Here is an 18,100-nt window from a genome sequence, read left to right as displayed (position 1 = left end):
AGGGCGGCGCCACCTGCTGAGTCATGGAGGGCAGCAAATGTGGCTGGCGGCCGCGTGGAGTGGCCACGCGGTTTGAGGCGTCATGTCACAGACTGCGCGGCCCCTCGCGCAGGAGGAAACAGTCGTCCCTCGGACATGGGTGTGTGTGTTGTTCCTGGCATAGGTTACTTGAAATTAGTTTGTGTGTAAGTCTAGGGGCCGATGACCTAAGCAACTTGGTCCCTTAGGAATTCACACACGTTTGAACATTTTGTGGTGGGCTGCGCAGGCATCATGTACGGTTCGGAGGGCTATGTAGAACGACAATCTGCAGCCTTAGCGTCACTTTTCAGCGGGACTCAGCAGCAACAGCTACAGCAGCGGCGACGGTGGCGGCGGCGGCGGCGGCGGCGGCGTTCTTCTGAAGATGGCGAACAGGTGCATCGCGAAATATTGAATCAAGTTGATTTTAGGATCCAGCAGAAAACAAGAGAGACTTTCAACACATAGCTCCAGCACTCTGACGACAATCACCGCGAAATAGCGGCAGATAATGAATTAATATCGCATACCGATATGTGAGGGTAACGTCACATAACAACGACATTCCCTCCTACTTACCTGCAATGCGTTACTTTTCTCGAACATCTTTAGGTATCACTACATTTTATACAGTTTTCAAACGTTACAGCCATCCACAGCTCGTGGTCGTGCGGTAGCGTTCTCGCTTCCCGCGCCCGGGTTCCCGGGTTCGATTCCCGGCGGCTCAAAATGGCTCTGAGCACTATGCGACTTAACTTCTGAGGTCATCAGTCGCCTAGAACTTAGAACTAATTAAACCTAACTAACCTAAGGACATCACACACATCCATGCCCGAGGCAGGATTCGAACCTGCGACCGTAGTGGTCACGCGGTTCCAGACTGCAGCGCCTAGAACCGCACGGTCACACCGGCCGGCGATTCCCGGCGGGGTCAGGGATTTTCTCTGCCTCGTGATGACTGGGTGTTGTGTGATGGCCTTAGGTTAGTTAGGTTTAAGTAGTTCTAAGTTCTAGGGGACTGATGACCATAGATGTTAAGTCCCATAGTGCTCACAGCCATTTGAAACGTTACAGCCTTTCTGTATATTAGGCTGGTGCGTAAGTTCGTAGTTGTTTTTCCGCTAGTTTAAGAAACACAACAGGTGATGTAACAGAGACTTCAGTCATCAATAATATATTCCTCTTCACTATTTGCAACAGTCGACCAACGCTGCGGTAAATTTCCGATTCAATGACTGTACAAACCACATGGTTTTTAGGCGAAGAACTCTTCGAGCCATGTTCGGGACGCATTTTTATTCGGAAAGGATATTCCTTGGCGGTTGTCCGATAGAGATCAGAAAAGGTAAAAATCTGAGGCCACAATACCAGTGAATAAGGTGGGCGTGAGATGACTTCCCAAACCAACTCTTGTAGAGTTGGCCGTGCGGTTAAAGGCACTGCAGTCTGGAACCGCAAGACTGCTACGGTCGCGGGTTCGAATCCTGCCTCGGGCATGGATGTTTGTGATGTTCTTAGGTTAGTTAGGTTTAACTAGTTCTAAGTTCTAGGGGACTAATGACCTCAGAAGTTGAGTCCCATAGTGCTCAGAGCCATCTGAACCAACTTGTAGAGTGTTTTTGGTCAGCCTGCAGAATGTGGTCAGCTTCACTTCACGCAGTCTTTCTGGTCGTTGTGCTTGGATTGCGTCAGCAAGACGTCTCAGTTGTTGACAACAAATGTCAGCAGTGATGACCACACCTCGGGGAAGCAATTTATAATACACCACACTGTTCCACGAGATCTATAAAACTATGTCCTGTGCATGCACGCAGGTCTAGTACAGGGAATTACTGCTTCGTTTTGGCTCAAGGATTCCTTCCTTATCCTTGCGTCAGCATAAAAACGTCATCTTTCGTCACCAGTAGCAATACAAGGTTACAATGGACGGTGTTGTTCATGAGGCAATTCATGACGAGCAAGCCGAGATTCATACAAGGCCACGCGCTAATTTTCGTTCAAATGGTTCAAATGGCTCTGAGCACTATGGGACTCAACTGCTGAGGTCATAAGTCCCCTAGAACTTAGAACTACTTAAACCTAACTAACCTAAGGACATCACAAACATCCATGCCCGAGGCAGGATTCGAACCCGCGACCGTAGCGGTCTTGCGGTTCCAGACTGCAGTGCCTTTAACCGCACGGCCACCAGCGGCCGGCTGATTTTCGTGATTTTGCCTTAGAGAACCCGAATTTTGAGCCTTACCCATTGCATGCAAAGGTCACACGATAGTTGAATGATCACAGTTCATCACATTTGTAAGTTCTCGTGTACACAGACGTGGATAATTGTGGATTAATGCGTTTAAACGATCTTCATCAAAGCCAGAAGGCCTTGCTGAATGTTTCTATTGTGAAAACGATCCTCGTTAAAACGAGAAATCCATTTTTTTGCAGTGCTTTGTCCGATGGAATTATCCCCATACATGGCGCATGTGTTACGGCTACCTCCGCCGCTGTCACCCATCTACTGAACTCAAACACAAGAATATGTCGGAAATGTCCGATTTCTCCACTGGACACTCCATGTTCTAGCATCCACAGCCTCAATCAGTATCTCCAAATGACAAAACGACAATATGTAAAGTCAAATAGCAACACAATGAACTAAAAATTAAAAATGACGATCAATAAGTGAACCCATAGCAATCAGAATACCATATTGCAAAACAAAAACGCCACGAACTTACAGACCACCCAAATGCAACATCATCATCCCTGAATGGCCTCATGTAACTTCTTTCCCTGTTCAGTAAGTTATTTATATTGAAGGCATTTCAAGAATACTTCCACTAAATTTGGTGGCAGATTGTTTACCTCAAAACAAGAAAAAATATTCAAATATGTATATAATGTATGCATGCCACATTGGCAACGGCCTTTCCGCAGTGGATACACCGGTTCACGTCAGATCACCGAAGTTAAGCGCTGTTGGGTGTGGCCAGCACTTAGATGGGTGACCGTCAGGGCGGCCTTGCGCTGTTGCCATTTTTCGGGGTGCACTCAGCCTCGTGATGCCAATTGAGGTGCTACGCTACTGTATAGTAGCGGCTCTGGTCAAAGAAAACCATCATAACGACCGGGAGAGCGGTGTGTTGACCACACGCCCCTCCTATCCGCATCCTCATATGAGGATGACACGGCGGTCGGATGATCCCGATGGGCCACATGTGGCCTGTCGACGGAGTGCTGCTGATGCTGCTGATGCCACATTGCCAAAGCCCCTCTCGCAGTGTCTCAGGCTTTGTACTGGAGGGCGTTCACGTTCACCTAAAGACGACGGTTCTGATGAACTAACAAATTAGTAAATAAACAGCATCTCATCGAGTACTGTACCACTTGAATATAACGCCAACTGTCGTGACTGTGCTAAGCATGTGGTATGTCTGCATGTTTACAGACCACTTATGCTGGGATGCAGAGCCACTACGACACACTCGTATTTACTAGACGTTACTCTTTCTCTCAGGAAGAGGCATAATACACTTACAATGATAATCCTGGATAGCATGTCGAATATTCACGACAGGAAGAAAGTGTGGTCACATAAGAAAATTTTGAATTATTTGATGACTTTTTGAACAGCACGGATAATATTAATACTTACATAACAGGTATTCAGGTCGCCCACTCTGCAGGGTAGTTGCCAACACTCACCTGGAGAAGGAAAGTGTTATTAACATTCTTGACTCATTGGAAACAATAAAAGGTACACTATTAATTTTCAATATTTTATCTGATTTTGTTTGTGACATTGTTGTGGTAATGTTTGTAACTCCAGTTTCGTCATTGGAACTGGTTTCATTGTAATTAAGATTATCCGATTGGTCTTGTTCATTGTAATGTACAAAGCTCATAACACAAATAAATATTTACAGGAGAGGTAATGGAAATGTAACAGCTGCTCTGGATTTGAGTATAATGTATCTTGTCGAGGGGACGGGAATTATTTTCAGAAGAACACGTAACTTCTATTACACGCTGATGCCGGTAAGAAGAACCTTCTTGGGCAGTACAAAAAAAAAAAAAAGATTTGAAGTGCATCACCGTCGTCAAATGTCGTCTACGTATCCTAGTATCTTTTCCTTCTCGCGATATGGAAGCGCGAACCTGCAAACCAATGGAAATTCAGATTATCAGTTGACAAGGAAGCAACACTACACGGGGGAACTGCAGCGGCCTACAGTACAGTACAGGTTCGTTCGCGGAAACCTTAAGTTTCAGTGTCGAATCGAATGACAACGATTATTAAACGTCAAGTGAACTTTTAAAGCATGTTCTAATTCACTACGATTTTTGCTGTGAATAAATGTTAGATTGCACCATTTGTAACAATGAATTAAAAGTAACCACAATCTGGCTCGCGGATGACCCCTAATAAGATGTGTCACAATAATGAACAGCCAATAGAGTCACGTTCATCATCTGTGAAAGGGAAAGAGTTAGTAGGCTGCTATTCAGATTGTAATAGAGGAAGATAGCGTCGTTGTCAACATGGGGATTTCTGTGAAACTGGAGCCCTTGTAAATGCCAGTCTGCACGCATTGACATATACCTGATAGGTGAAGGTCCACATAGTCTGGTGACCTAACAACACCGAGATGGTTCAGAACTGGACGCCAACGGACACTATTAGGTTGGTCACGGAAACAAAAGAAAAAGGAAACTGTGCTATTCTGGTCAGTCTGTCGTTTTCCGTGGCTGGAAGTTTTTAAATACGATCAAAAGAGAACAGGTACTCTCACCTCTTAGCTGGACTTCCGCAGTCAGTATGGTCAGGCACTAGGTTATATGGATCAGCAGTTCAGGTACCGTTCTGTCAGACGTTTTCGTGAGTGGCGACGTGTGGGAAGCTTTGGGCAAACTACCGCGTTCATCTCTGTGGTATTATTACTCAGGAATAACGATTACTCGTTGGTTAATTAACTGGTGGTTACGCGAATGAACGATACCAGCCGAGCCAGGTGAGCATTCGCGCAGCCGCCCAGGTAACGATAAACGTCCTACCGCCGTTGTATCATTGCTGACATTTCCCTGTCTTGCCCACCACATCATCAAACCCTTTTTGATACCGACGATTTCCATTATCTTTCAGTTCTGCATTTGTACTCTGCAAGCACCCTTCTGGTGTGGCGGAGGGTACTTCGCGTGTTACCGTACTTCCCCTTTCTATTAACGCCCTGCATCTGCACATATCGTAAATGAAAGCCTCTGTCTTGTTTTCCTTTCTATACATTCGGACTCATCTCAGGAAATACGGTAAGGATTGTGACAAAGTTTTTACTAATACGTAGACTGATTCGGGAGGAAGTTTTGTGTACATAACTGCATTCTGTAAACAAGTCTTCATGTTGTAGACACTTTGTGAAGCCGAGATCGGTTACTTGCTTAATGTGAAATATATTTTCGCACTGAGGCTTGAATAACACTTAGGCCGGTGTTTGTTCTACAGATTTTTATTTGTATGAACTAGTTTTCGGCTTATTCACACAAATAAAAAACAGTATAACAAAAAACCGGCTAAGTGTTATTCAAAACCTCAATATTGGATTTTTCTATCAACAAGCGACGGAAGAATCCATTAATGAGATATGTTTTCAGTTTATCGTAACAGGAATATACGCTTCCTTTCTCGAAGTGCTGTATGTTGGTCATGTATCACACAATATCACAGCTTCTTTGGCACTCATACACTTTGTAAATACTCTGTATTTAATTTCATGTGTTGTGAGTCAAAACATGTAATGCGCATTCAAAATTTGTTTTGGGTGTAAACGAAAGCGCTTGATAATGTAAACCAAATTGCGTCAGTACGAAAATGCAACCAACTTTATGGATATGATTTTCTGGAGGAAAACAGTGATAACTTATGTTCCTGATATTCATTTCACGGCAACTCATCAGTAAGCAAACACATTGTTGTGCCTTAACGAATGAATGTAAGCTATCTTATGATGAGTTGAATAAATTCGAAACCAGAAACGGCACTTTCTCGATGAAGTTAACTATAACCAGTATGCGGCTGGTGTCAGTCTGCTTAGCTGAGTGGTAAGGTGCTTGCCTCCCATGAAGCGGCAGCGGGTTCGATTCCCGGTCGGGTTAGACATTTTCTCCGCTCGTGGACTGGGTGTTGTGTTGTCCGTATTTCATCCTCATAACCGGCACGCAATTCACCCAATGTGGCGTCGACTGAAATACGACTTACACTCTGCGGCCGAACTACCCCGGATGCGGCCTCCCGGCCAACAATGCCATAAGATCATTTTTTTGTTTGTGGCTGGCCCAGTACACCATGTATAAGATAATCAAGATTTTGGCTCACCATATTAGCATTTGATGGGTCTGTGTTTAGTTTCATTCTTCTCTTTTTATCAGGAAGACTAGTGCAGTACAAAATCGCCACACATGAGCATTGATATACGAAGTGTGACGGGTATAAGTGCTGATATTTCTATTGGTCACTGAGGACGGTGTATTTACCAACATTACATCAGTATTGGTAGACTAAAATGATTAATATGAGAAGTCTTACGTTTTTGGGTTGGGTAGTACCTCGAAGTACATATGGCATGGGCAGTGACGAGCAACGTGGCGCAGCGACTAGCATACGGGACTCGCATTCGAGAGGACTACGGTTCAGACCCGCGTTCGGTCATCCTAATTTAAGTTTCCCGTGATTTTCCTAAACCGTTCCAGGCAAATGCCTGGATGGTTCCTTTGAAAGGGCACGACCGATTTCCTCCCAAATCCGGTGGGGCCGATGACCTCGCTGTCTGGTCCCCTCCCCCAAATCCACCAACCTTACAGTCCCAAGAGCAGGACATTAAAGCCGATTTCCCCCTGCGTAAGCAGGTCAGGTTCTGAAGAGTGGACGTGTGACGCAAAACGGTTGGTCTATAATGACAAGCGTCGTTCAGTTCGTGCCCCAGGTACCGTCGTACGCAAATCATCAGTCCTTAAAGTTGGTGATATGTTTGTGGGAAGACTGTTGCACACAGAGAAAACACAATCAACACACTGATGTGTGTACATGTTGAGGTACCACATATACACTACTGGCCATTAAAATTGCTACACCAAGAAGAAATGCAGATGATAAACGGGTATTCATTGGACAAATATATCATACTAAAACTGACATGTGATTACATTTTCACGCGATTTGGGTGCATAGATCCTGAGAAATCAGTACCCAGAACAACTACCTCTCGCCGTTATAACGGCCTTGATACGCCTCGGCATTGAGTCAAACAGAGCTTGGTTGGCGTGTAAAGGTGCAGCTGCCCATGCAGCTTCAACATGATACCACAGTTCAAGGGTTGTGACTGCCGTATTGTGACGTGGCAGTTGCTCGGCTACCATTGACCAGACGTTTTCAGTTAATGAGAGATCTGGAGAATGTGCTGGCCAGGGCAGTAGTCGAACATTTTCTGTACACAGAAAGGCCCGTACAGGACCTGCAACATGCGGTCGTGCATTATCCTGCTGAAATGTAGGGTTTCGCAGGGATCGGATGAAGGGTAGAGCCACGGGTCGTAACACATCTGAAATGTAACGTCCACTGTTCAAAGTGTCGTCAATGCGAACAAGATGTGACCGAGACATGTAACCATTGGAACCCCATACCTTCACACCGGGTGATACGCCAGTAAGGCGATAAGGAATACACGCATCCAATGTGCGTTCACCGCGATGTCGCCAAACACGGATGCGACCATCATGATGCTGTAAACAGAACCTGGATTCATCCGAAAAAATGACGTTTTGCCATTCGTGCACCCAGGTTCGTCGTTGAGTACACCATCGCAGGCGCTCGTGTCTGTGATGGAGCGTCAAGTGTAGCCGCAGCCATGGTCTCCGAGCTGATAGTCCGTACTGCGGCAAACGTCGTCGAACTGTTCGTGCAGATCGTTGTTGTCTTGCAAACGTACCCATCTGTTGACTCAGGGATCGAGACGTGGTTGCACGACCCGTTGCAGCCATGCGGATAAGATGCCTGTCATCTCGACTGCTAGTTATACGAGGCCGTTGCGATCCAGCACGGCGTTCCGTATTACCCCCCTGAACCCACCGATTCCATATTCTGCTAACAGTCGTTGGATCTCGACCAACGCGAGCAGCAATGTCGTGATAAGATAAACCGCAATCGCGATAAGCTACAATCCGACCTTTATCAAAGTCGGAAACGTGATGGTGCGCATTTCTGCTCCTTACAGAAGGCATCACAACAACGTTTCACCAGGCAACGCCGGTCAACTGCTGTTTGTGTATGAGAAATCGGTTGGAAACTTTCCTCATGTCAGCACGTGGCAGGTGTCGCCACCGCAGCCAGCCTTGTGTGAATGCTCTGAAAAGCTAATTATTTGCATATCACAGCATCTTCCTCCTGTCGGTAATTTTCGCATCTGTAGCACGTCATCTTCGTGGAGTAGCAATTTTAATGGCCTGTAGTGTAGATCTACACTGGCACTCCTTACACCCTGTTGTCCGTCACTGCCGCAGCAAGTGTCAGAACACCTACAAGGACGACACGGGGCTCGAGGGTGCCTTCCTTGGGCACCGTTCGCTCGCAGATCGCCTCAACAGCTCCTCCTGCCGCGCCGCCGCCTGTCTGTCTTGCAGGCGAACCCTAAAGCTAACAGCGCCGGCCGCCTACCTGAATATTAAACCGTTATCTTCGGCGCCCAAATGGCCGCCTGTATTTGGTTTCCATTAAACTGCTCTGTTAGGAGCGACAAGGACGTGGATGGAGGCGAGAGCAACGCGGGCGGGGGAAGGTGGAACGCGGGCCAACTTGAAAATTAGTTGAGGCTCGGCGCACGCTTTTGGCTGCCTCCTTTTTGTTTTTTAGTCTCGCCTTTCTCCGTGTTTGTGTTTGTGCTCTGCAGCTGTTAGGAACAAAAACACCGGCGCCAGAGACAAAACTGATTTAAGCCGTGAGCGCCGCGGCTGTTGTGTAAACATGTCTCCGGTCGCCAGAGAGCCCCGCTTTACAAGTTTTAATGCCTCAGCAGCACCCCTGTTGGTTGAAAGTCTTACAGAGCGATCAGAGACTTACTCCTACAGCCGAAAATCCCCTGGAACAATTCAACTACCAGTATTATGTACGTTGCAAGGTCACCATTGGGATACATAGCACAACAATAAACATATTCTCGAAAGAAAATTACATATATTGTATCGATGCTCGTCGAATTACCACTGGATACAGTAAGCCTCTATGAGTCTATGGAATAAATCCTTATGGGCGGAGCAGACCAATTTCACAGAGAATGATATTGTGTCTTACTGTTTAGAGGCACAAAGCGCGTGGGTGTTTTCAGATCGTTACTAAATGCAAATATGTAGGAGGCCGAGTTGATAGGAGCTGAAGGAGTCCAGGTTGTAATAAGATGCGGTACGGCACACTGTTAGAGAGAAGGATTATTATTCAAGAAACACATAGTACCATGAAATTACAGTAGTTTATAGGACTGCAGCTGCGGCTATGAACTGACAATCTCGTAACATGCAATACCATGAACTAATACAACCTATTCTCAGGGACTAAGACTCATGGGCCCTCCTCAGAGAATCAATGCAAACATTACAGCACTGACTGAGGGCCGATTATAAAAGTGCGTCCGCCTAGGTTGAAATCTAGCTAAGAAGTGAACGAGGCACACTCCAGTTCCGTCGAGCTGCACAGCCCGCTAGAGTGCGCTGTGCTCGGCAGCCGACGGGCTGCCAACCCTGAGTTGGCACGGCGTTGTAGTAGTATCTGTGGCAATGATACTACAAATGATTCACGGATTCAATCGTCGCAACAATCAGAACTATTAATATACAGTTTATATCAGTGCGGCCTAACGTTTGTGTGCGAACTCTTCAAGTTTTACTGCCAAAGAAAAGACCGGTTCAGAACCCATACTCTCCCCTTTCGTCCTCAGTTCGTAACACATCCTTGTCCTTGCAGATCTACTTACCAAGCGATTGTTACTCTGACTAGAGATGTTCTCTCCTGTCTGCCAAAAAAAGTGGATAGAACTCGGCAATCGCAAGATTTTATTATCCCTACTCAGCCAGCTATACTTATTTCACTAACTGCAAAAACTATTTAGACCTTTTATGCACATAGTGACAAGATTAGGAAAGATTAATGAAAGGCAAACCTAGGTTTCTAGCATTTGTAGACTTAGAGAAAGCTTTTGACAATGTTGTCAGGAATACTCACTTTCAAATTCTGATGGTGGCAGGGGTAAAATACAGGGAGCAAAAGGATATTTACAATTTGTACAGAAAGCTGACTGCACTTATAAGAGTCGAGGGGCATGAAACGGAAGCAATGGTTGTGAGGGAGGGAGACAGGGCTGCAGCCTATCCCCGATAGTATCCGATGTGTACATAAAGCTAGCAGTAAAGGAAACAAAGGAAAAATTTGGAGTGGGAGTTAAAATCCATGGAGAAGAAATAGAAACTTTGAGGTTTGCTGATGACACTGTAATTCTGTCAGAGACAGCAAAGGACTGAAAAGAGCAGTTAAACGAAATGGATAGTGTCTTGAAAGGAGGATAAGATTAACATTAAGATAAAACATTAAGAAGAGGAAAACGAGGATAATGGAATGTAGGCGAATTAAATCAGGTGATGCCGAGCGAATTAGATTAGGATATGAGACACTTAAAGTAGTAGATTAGTTTTCCTATTTGGGGAGAAAAATAACTGATGATGTTCGAAGTAGAGAGGATATAAAATGTGGACTGGCAATGGCAAAAATGCGTTTCTGAAGGAGAGAAATTTGTGAACATCGAGTATAGATTTAAACGTCAGAAAGTTTTTTCTGAATGTATTTGTATAGAGAGCAGCCATGTATAGAAATGAAGCGTGGACGATAAATAGATTTGACAAGAAGAGAACAGAAGGTTTCGAAATGTGGAGCTACAGAAGAACGCTGAAGAATAGATGGGTACATCACGTAACTAATGAGGAGGTACTGAATAGAACTGGTGAGAAGAGAAATTAGTGGCACAACCTGACTAAAAGACGTGATCGGTTGGTAGGACATGTGTTGAGGCATCAAGGGATCACAAATTTAGCATTGGAGGGTAGCGTGGAGGGTAAAAATCGCAGAGAGAGACCAAGAGATTAATACACTAAGCAGATTCAGAAGGATGTAGGTTGCAGTAGGTACTGGGAGATGAAGAAGCTTGCACAGGATAGAGTAGCATGGAGTGCTGCATCGACAACAACAGTGATTAGATGACAATATTAGTAATTTGTGAACACGGACAGATGCCCTGTCTACCCACAGCAGTACTCCTTAATTATGACAGCGCTTGTTGACGGTGGTTGGCTGTGTAAGATGGCAAACGTAAGCTGCCTTCTGGAAAGGGAGCATCCGATAAGAGTACCCTTTATATCTTAGAGTGAAGACCTGTCTTTAAAAGCGGGAAGAATCAGCCCTGACAATGATCTGCGGATGTTAAGAGCAACAGAGGAAATATTGCAGTGGAATCACGGAAAGTATATCCATATGAAATACGACTACTAATTTAAAAATTTCAAGATGATTTGTCCACTGGTGAAATAATAATTGTTAGTCCCTAGTTCTAATTCGTGGAGTGTGTGTTCCAGGAAGAACGGTGACCAAGAAAAAATAATGTAGCTAAACCATCAAAATGGAATTGGAATCTAAGCATAGGATGTCAGCAATCTAAAGCTAGAATAATTTGAAAAAAAAAAGTAATTCAAGGGCGAAGATTTATTACACTACGGATCAGTGGAGTTAAAAGGAAAGATTATGATATGTGATCTGAGGTATATAGGCTAATATGGAAAGCAGCAGAAAACGTCATTGCGCGAATAGCTTTCATTACAGATAATCGCATAAGGCAAAGTGTGACTCATTATGAACAGTCAAGCGGTACGATTGTTGTGATCTGAATCAAAACCAAAACTGTGCCGGAAAGTATAGTTCAGTCGTATATGGCGGTGCCACAGGGGGTTGATGATACAGAAGGTCATATACACTAGCCCATCATGACGTAGGCTGCAGTGTTGTGTACGATCCAGTAACAAATGGTTCAAATGGCTCTGAGCACTATGGTACTTAACATCTGTCATAAGCCCCCAAGAACGTAGAACTACTTAAACCTAACTAACCTCAGGACATCACACACATCCATGCCCGAGGCAGGATTCGAACCTGCGACCGTAGCGGTCGCGTGGTTCCAGACTGAAGCGCCTAGAACCGCTCGGCCACATCGGCCGACGGTCCAGTAACATTAATGTGATCTCCCCCTATGATTGACAACAGTGTTTAATAACCAACCACTCACAAACAGCATATGGTAGCACTAATAGCGGAGGGTATATAAAGTGTGTGTATGTGTGAGGTAGGTAATGGCTGTGTGTCGGGGGGAGGGGGGGAGACAGTGCAGTCGTTGTCGTAATGTCGAAACGACGTCCTATAAGGGCACGAGAATCGCCTATCTGACGGAGACCGGAAGCCTATCCAAAACGTTTGTAAACCGTTCGCGTGTGGCTTAAGGCTTACCGTGAATGTCAGAATGGCGCTATCAGAAACTGACTGTGAGGAATGGGTGGTGCACCACGGGCAACTGACTGCTCAGATGAACCAGGGGGGCTACCTGTAGTGTTGGCAGAAGAGCCAACACCGTGTTGCTAGAGGAGGCCGAAATGCACGCGTTTAATTACACGCAGACTGGCGTGAAGTCTAGAACTAGGTAAAGGAATTAATAGTAGCAAATAAAGTACGTAGTTGATGGAATACTTAACTTTAATCCATAATTTGAGTACATCGCTCTTGACTGTACATGCTTCAATATAAATATCAATTGAATACGGCGCCTTGCTAGGTCGTAGCAACTGACGTAGCTGAAGGCTATGCTAACTATCGTCTCGGCAAATGAGAGCCTAATTTGCCAGTGAACCACTGCTATGAACGTCGGCTGTACAACTGGGGCGAGTGCTAGTAAGTCTCTCCAGACCTGCCGTGTGGTGGCGCTCGGTCTGCAATCACTGACAGTGGCGACACGCGGGTCCGACGTATACTAATGGACCGCGGCTGATTTAAAGGCTACCACCTAGCAAGTGTGATGTCTGGCGGTGACACCACACTACCAACAGTGTCACCTCAACGAGCGTTCAGCGAACTTCGCTGCGTTGGCCCTTTGGACAGGCGCCTATTTCTTCTACCCGTGCTGACTGCTGATCGTCGGCGAGGAAGGGTGGAATTTGCACCCCAGTATCGCAGCTGGGCATTCATGCCGTGGTGACACTGGCCATTTCGGATGAATCACGTTTCATGCTCCATTGGACACTGTCGTTCGCTTGCCTCACCCTGCAACAATTGTAAGGAACCAGGCCGGAGGAGGGAGTGTTACAGCCTGGGGAATATTTTTGTGGCATTTGCTAGGTGAGCTCGTCATTCTGAAAGGTACTATGTATCACGACATGTGTATATCTATCCTTGAGGACCAAGTCAGCCCTTGCATAGAGTTTGTTTTTCCTCGGCACAATAGGATCTACCGCGTAATTATAACTAAACTTACCTATTTAAGACGTTACAACATGGAAACTGATTACTGCACCAGTACCAAACTTGGTAGCTTTAATGTCAAGGACATGGGGAAAAGAGATAATGCAGAATCAATTCAACTGAAAGACTTTTAATGTGCTGCTACGGTACGTCATACCATTACATACCGGCACCATTATTGCTACAAAAGGGGGTCAGTATGGTTCCCATCAGTGTCCAGGAGAGTCTGAAAGTGCAGGATTGCATTCTGCACAGCAGAACGAAGCATGTCGACAGGTATGCTGGCTAAGTCCCTTGATACGCTGCCATCCAGGTCAGTATATGTGTGAATCTTCCCCTGGTAAACCCTGTCGTTCAAGTAGCCCCAAAACCAGAAATTATAGAAAGTGGGAGCAGGCGATCGTGCCAGCCGAGCATTTGGAAATGATCGGCTTATAATTCGAAAGTTTGCATATGTGTTTCGGAGAAGCAGGTGAACTTCACGAGCGATGTGCGGTTGGGACCCATCTTGCATAAAAACTGTTGAGTTCAATGCATCACTCTCCTTGTAGGGCGGGTCTGACATGCTAGCGAAGCATATCGGAGTAACGCTGGGCAGTCACGCTGCACTTCTTCGGTTCTAGAGCGGCAACCTGTTCAAAAAAGAAAGGGCCAATAATGAACGCACCCGTGTAGCCACACCACACAGTGACACGTTCACCATACAGAGAAACTTTCTACACCGTGACTGGAGGTGAAGATCCCCACACTCATCAATTCTGTGTTTTCACCTCACTCGTCAGAGAAAAATGAGCCTCGTCTGTCCATAGGATGGTCCAGGGCCACCCCTCGTCAATTTCAATCCTTGCGAGAAAGTGGAGAGCGAAGACAACACGTCGTTGTGCGTCCTGTTGTTGCAGGCTGCTGTACGATATGGATATTGCACAGTCATTTCTGAATGGTTCGAAGCACCTCCCGAGTACCGCATAATGAACCACAAGATGTTCAACTGTCGTGACTCAGCACACACACTGCCTGACGATCAGGAATTGCGCGCAGCGTTGTCTGCCAGCGATTTCATCAACCACCTGTGGTGCAACCGGTCGTCGGCTTCTTCGCGGAGCGACGCGCGGTTCTCCAGTTGATCCGAACTACTATATCATGCTCCGTACAGCATATAGAGAAAGAGGATCCTTCCGTAATACTTTCAGCCGGCGATATTCTCGAAGTGCAGCTGTTGCATTACTGTTGTTTTGATAATAGAGCCTCACCAGTAACGCTCTGCTCCTTTTGTCCAAGCTCATGTTGCAGTGTGACACTATGAATCACGAGGCTGATCACGGCATCTGGTGTCCATAGCTGGAACTAGACGGTGGTGCTGTGAAGCACGGAAATCCTGTACCCCACACTCTGGACATTAATACTACCAAGGTAATACTCTTATGGTAGTTTGTTTCCCTGTCATAAAGTGTTAAAGAGGGAAAGTTTAACTATAAACACCCGGTGTAAGCAGGACAATGCAACGTGTCACGCAGCTCGCAGTGTACATGATCGAAGAACACCACGATGAGTTTACCGTACTCCCCTGGCCACCAAACTCCCTGGATTTAAACCCAATCGAGAATTTGTGGAACTGCCTGGTAACATACAAGTAGATATCCTCGGTGTAGCAAAGCAGCTTCAATCAATAAAGGCAAGGCCTCCGGTCCAGATTGTATAACAGTCACGTTCCTTACAGAGTATGCTGATACAATAGCTCCATATTTAGTAATTATATACAACCACCCCCTCACAGAACGATCAGTATCTAAAGACTGGAGCCGGCCGGGGTGGCCGAGCGGTTCTAGGCGCTACAAGCTGGAACCGCGCGACCACTACGGTCGCAGGTTCGAATCCTGCCTCGGGCCTGGATGTGTTTGATGTCCTTAGGTCAGTTAGTTTTAAGTAGTTCTAAGTTCTTGGGGACCGGTGACCTTAGAAGGTAAGTCCCATAGTGCTCAGAGCCGTTTGAAGCACTTTTTAAAGACTGGAAAATTGTCATGTCGCAATAATACCCAAAAAGTCAAGTAGAAGTAATCAGCTGAATGACAGGCCCACACCACTAACGTCGATTTGTAGTAGGGTTTTGGAACATATACTCTATTCGAACATTATTGAGACATAGTCATCACGGATTGAGAAAATATCGTTCTTGCGAAACACAGCTAGCTCTTTACACTGATCGAGTAATGAGTGCTTTTTATAAGGTATTTCAAATCGATTCCGTGTTTCTAGAATTCTAGAAAGATTTCGACACTGTTCCTCACAAGCGTCTTCCAATCAAACTGCGTGCCCATGGAATTTCGCCTCAGTCGTGGGACTGTATTCGTGATTTTCTGTCAGAAAGGTCACAGTTCGTAGTAACAGACTGAAAGTCAGCGAGTAAAACAGAAGTAATATCCGGCGTTCCCCACCTCTATTGTTCCTGATCTACATTAAGGACATAGGAGACAATCTGAGTAGCTGTGTTAGATTTTTTGCAAATGATGCTGTCATTTACCGTCTTGTAAAGTCATCAGATGACCAAAACGAATTGCTAAATGATTTAGATAACATATCTGTATGGTGCGAAAAGTGGCAGTTGACCCTGAATAAAGAAAAATGTGAAGTTATTCACATGAGTACTAAAAGAAATCCGCTAAATTTCGATTACGCGATGAGTCACACTAATCTGAAGGCTGCAAATTGAACTAAATACTTAGGGCTTACAATTACAAACAACCAAAATTGGAATGATCACATACAAAATGTTGTGGATAGAGCAAACCAAAGACTGCGATTCGTTGGCAGAACGCTTAGAAAGTGTAACAGGTCTACTAAAGAGACTGCTAACACTACGCCTGTCCGCAATATTCTGGGATATTCCTGTGTAGTGTGGGATCTGCACCACGTGGGACTGACGGAGGCCATCGGAAAAGTGCATAGAAGGGCTGCTCGTTTTGTATTATCGCGAAATAAGGGAGATAGCGTCACAGATATGATACGCGAACTGGAGTGGCAATCATTAAAACAAAAGCGTTTTTCGTTGCGACGGGATCCTGTGATGAAATTTCAATCACCAGTTTTCTACTCCGATTGCGAAAACATTCTGTTGTTACCCACCTACGTAGGAGGAAGTGATCATCACGATAAAATAAGATAAATCAGGGCTGGCACTGAAAAATTTAAGTGCTCGTTTTTCACGCGTGGCGTTCGAGAGTGGAACGTTAGAGAGACAGCTTGAAGGTGCTTCATTGAACCCTCTACCAGGCAGTTTATTGTGAATAGCAGAGTAATCACGTAGAAGTAGATGTAGATGTAGATGAGACTGTACCCACCATGGATCCTCAATAGAAAAGCCTAGCTGGAGTCTGCATCACTCCAAATCTCTGTCAGTACCTCCCCGAATTTCATCGTTCACCGACACTCTTCCTTCACGTCTCACTTCGGTCGCCTCTGCAAAAGATGGTTATTCAGGCTTTTGACAAGTGGTCACATTAATATGACTCGAATGTGTATCAAATCAAAAACAACATTATTGACTGAGACGAAAAAACTGTTAGTGTTTTCGCCAATTAATTTCTCTTTCACTTTTGATCTTATTCTCTGTTAGACAATATGTGGTAGTCAGACGGACAGAAAGGTACTACAAGCTGCGATACACATTTCCGGCATCATATGAAAGAACCTATCCCAAATTTGTGTGCATCAGACGTTCAAATGATGATAGTACATTTCATGGGACAATTTCCAACCGCTGAGACATCAGAACGCAGATGGCAGCCAGTTTAGATCTGCACATTTCTGCTACTTTTCCTGTTCTCTTCTCCTTGCACTAAAGGAACCGTCGAGTTCGAAAAATGGATTCGACGCGGAACGCTGAACTACGAAAAATTCAGGCTCATACAGTAGGGTAGCGACAATCTTTCTGCCTGCGTAAAGTACAGGAAAGAAACAGCAAGAGAGAAATGTGAATTAAGTTTCTGTATGTTCAACTTCTCAGAGATGGTGTACATTAGTACAATTTATACCCTCCGACAGACTACAGATGTAGACGAAGACGTAGGTGGCTGAAAATAACATCCAGCCATCTGAGGTTGGAAATGCTGGATAAAAGTAATGCGATTCCCGCAAATGGCGAATACTACGTTCAGATCCACGTCCGATATCAATATTTAGTAAATCTGGAAAGTCTAAAAGAGTATATACGTATAGTTTATTTGGTGCACGGGATTCGTGATTGTGCAATGAAAAATGAGTACGTCATTTCGGTATTGTGTATTTACGTTCATTCCGTGGAAAGTATCGATGAATCCCGAACAGTATGAAATTTATTATTAATGCCATGAATTATTAATATTTAATACTCTCCGTTGTTTAAGCGCCTGTTTTCCTCCAGCTTGGTTCGGTAATTTGTGTGCAAATTTATGGCATGTGAATGTAGCAGCTGGTTATACTGTATGTGTTACGTAAATACAGCGCCCAGCCAATTAGTACAAAAGC

The 18,100-nt window shown here is 45.1% G+C and overlaps 1 pseudogene; it reads left to right on the top strand.

Annotated features, from left to right (window-relative positions):
• Positions 1 to 2,930: 2,930 nt before the first annotated feature.
• On the top strand, positions 2,931 to 3,048 carry LOC126196362 (5S ribosomal RNA; annotated as a pseudogene).
• The last annotated feature ends 15,052 nt before the right edge of the window (positions 3,049 to 18,100 follow it).

Source organism: Schistocerca nitens, chromosome 7 (assembly GCF_023898315.1).
Source record: "Schistocerca nitens isolate TAMUIC-IGC-003100 chromosome 7, iqSchNite1.1, whole genome shotgun sequence".
Lineage (NCBI taxonomy): Eukaryota > Metazoa > Arthropoda > Insecta > Orthoptera > Acrididae > Schistocerca > Schistocerca nitens.
Note: the sequence above shows the minus strand (reverse complement) of the source record. Positions and strands in the feature narration are given on the sequence as shown.